The sequence below is a fragment of the Idiotropiscis lumnitzeri genome, chromosome 11 (assembly GCF_059441095.1).
Source record: "Idiotropiscis lumnitzeri isolate Australia: NSW breed Sydney's pygmy pipehorse chromosome 11, RoL_Ilum_1.0, whole genome shotgun sequence".
NCBI classification, from domain to species: domain Eukaryota; kingdom Metazoa; phylum Chordata; class Actinopteri; order Syngnathiformes; family Syngnathidae; genus Idiotropiscis; species Idiotropiscis lumnitzeri.
In genome coordinates, this window is record NC_142401.1 from 16490981 (window position 1) to 16493927 (window position 2947).

Sequence of the window (2947 nt, forward strand, 5' to 3'; positions counted from 1 at the left end):
GTGGAGCTGACGCAATGTGTAAAATGGGCGGGCCCTCTGCGAGGCCCAGCCTCCCTCTCAGCCAATAGCAGTCAGGCTCGTTCTGGAAACACCAAGGAGCTAAGCGCTCCACTTCCCTCTCCCAAAAAGCATCTCTGCAACTAAAATATTCTTTCGCCAATGCAAAAAGATTCACTTGCACGCAATGTGAATTTTTGTCCCACCAAAGAGTAAACTTGTGGCTCCTTTTGTGATATCACTTAAAATTAAAAGATTTTCAGACGTATTTCTTTGTGAAGAAATAATAATGATAATGATGGAGTCACATTATCCATACCTTCAGTTTTTCATTGAATAGTTATTGCATTGAAAGTGCCCTGAGATTGGCTGGCAACTGCCTACTGCCGGAAGACAGCTGGGATAGACTCCAGCACGCCAGGGACCCTCGTGAGTCGAAGCAGCTCAGATAATGGATGGATGCACTTAAACTCAGCTGGTATTTTTTTAATGTTGAATAGTCATTGAAAGTCTGAGGGTACTGATTCTTTGACACCTGATTGCTACTAAACACAGACAAATACATCTCTGAAACTTTTATATTTCAGAGAACATGTAGGAGATTACATTCCATGAAAAAAATATTGTCAAGGTCACATGATCCATAAAGTCAATTTAAAGGTCAAATTAAAGATCAAAAGGTAAGGTTACTAAAATAAGCATCAGTCCTGTAAGTGATTGCAGAAATGGAACTTTGCTTAAGTCCCTTTCCAACAAACCTGTCTTGTGAAGATTGGCGCAGTAGTTCTTTAGATATAAAGGTTCAGGGAATGGTGGCCACGCCCCTTTTCCGGCAGACAGTAACTTCTCACTGCCTGCTCCGAATGACCCAAAATTTGAGATTTAGTGCTATATCATCACAATCAAGAAACCAAATTTCATTAAAATGAAAATCTGATTGGTTCAATTTTTCAGATTTTTTTTTTGGGAGGGGGTGATTTCATGCACAGGGCAACTCAATGTGCTTCACACAACCAAAAGCACAACATGTGGAAGCAGAGCAAAAAGAACAAAAGTAGTTGATTAAACTCAGTAAAAGAATGTACAGCGACAACATTGAAGCACATTTCCAAACAAAACATATAAAGACACAAAGCAAAGGAAAAAAGGAAAAGTAGCTTTCTAAAATTACTAAAAGACCCAAGAATGGAATTCAAATACTTCTATTCATATATCAAATGTCATATTCAACACGCATATCGCATGTTTTTCTACTATCGTGCAACCATAATATAGACATAAAAAATATATTTTCTATCATTTTCCAACTAGTGATCGCCACCCACTTGGAGCATTCCAGCCTCCCAACAATGGCTTATTGATGGCGTCCACTTGTGATCGAATGATCTTTCACCACCTCTGTGAGATGCCCTCCACTCAGCCCCCTTCTTGCCTCTGATCTACCATGTTTGTTACCAAAGGGTTTGAAACAATAAATTCAAGAGGCCAAAACTACGCACTACCTTTTGTTTTGGATAGACGGAAGGGGCCTAGCTGGTTTGTATGTAAAAAAAACTAAACAAAACAAATCAAGAAAGTAATTGGGAGAGGCAGAAAGGTTTTGGGCGTGAATCCTTGAAAATCCGTCATCTCCTGCCTTTGAAACGTTGAGAAAACAATGTCAGGGGAAACCAAAGTATTTGGACACCTGGCCATGATAAATACAGGAAGTGAAAATTTGGAGTTGGGGGTCTACTGTTCAAGGAAGATTTTCTGTAAGATGTTGGGAGTGTTTGTGGGAATCCATTCTTTCAGATGAACACTGAAGTTCGTCCACACAAAATTTCATCTCCTCTTTGGTCTCACTGGTGCCTTTCTGTGGCAGCATCAGAAAAAAAAGCCATAGAAAAGCAAATTTGCATGTGGTGTAAATCCTTGGTGGGTTTAGGTTTTCCTAAACTTTTGAAACATATTTTATCAGAAAATTTTGTTTCAACTCGAAAGTGTGCCGCTTATTGTTGATACGGTATAATGCACTTGTATCTTAAATTATCATTCCCCATTGAAATGAATCAAAATGCCATAAATCTGTTCCAACCCCACAAAAACACACAACACACGTTTGTGACCCATTTTTAGTAAGAAAAATCTACAGTGTTTTACTTCTTAAGAACATAGTCACACCATAAATGAATCAAATGTGAAGTATTAAGAAATGTGTGCATGAAGATTTCATGCTTCAGTTCCCATGATTGACTTCTCTTTCTGCTAAGTGTGCCTTAGCCACCATGAGGCAGTACAATACAGACAACTAACATATGCAATTAAGTGATTAAGTAAGCTGCAATATTAGTATTTACATTTTTTTCTGAGGATAAAGATTATATGCTATTGGGTACTATTATACTGTTTGATTACATGTGTTGCTGCACCGTTGGCATTAAAAGGTCTGTTGCTTGATTTTTTTTATCTTTCAATATCTACTGCTTGATGCGAAATTTGCAGCCACCATTTAACATTGGAACTCAAATTTTGGCTCGGAAGTCAAGCCAAAAATATTGTCCAACCGACAGCTCTTTTGACAAACATTCAGATGTTCAGGTGTCACTATATCTGTTACACGTTGAGAAACTGTCTTGCTGTTCTATCCCTCGTCATTTGCTAGGCTAGACGAAACAAACCCACTTGTTTTAAGACAGTAAACACTCCGATCGGGCAAGAAAAATAGACTCCAAAAACAATGTTGAATTGTTACCTTCCGCTGCAATAGGTGGTTTAATTTCCAAGATATAAACACAAATACTTGAAAAGGAAAGAAAATAATCACAATGGCAGAGAAGGAAGAACACCTGGATGTGTCTGTCTGGGTTTTTTTTTTTTTATGGAAACAATAACAGACTTTTTCTGGAACAAAAGCCCGAACTGACTGTATCAGACACTCAGGATGCCACTCAAAGGAGGCCCGCTTTTG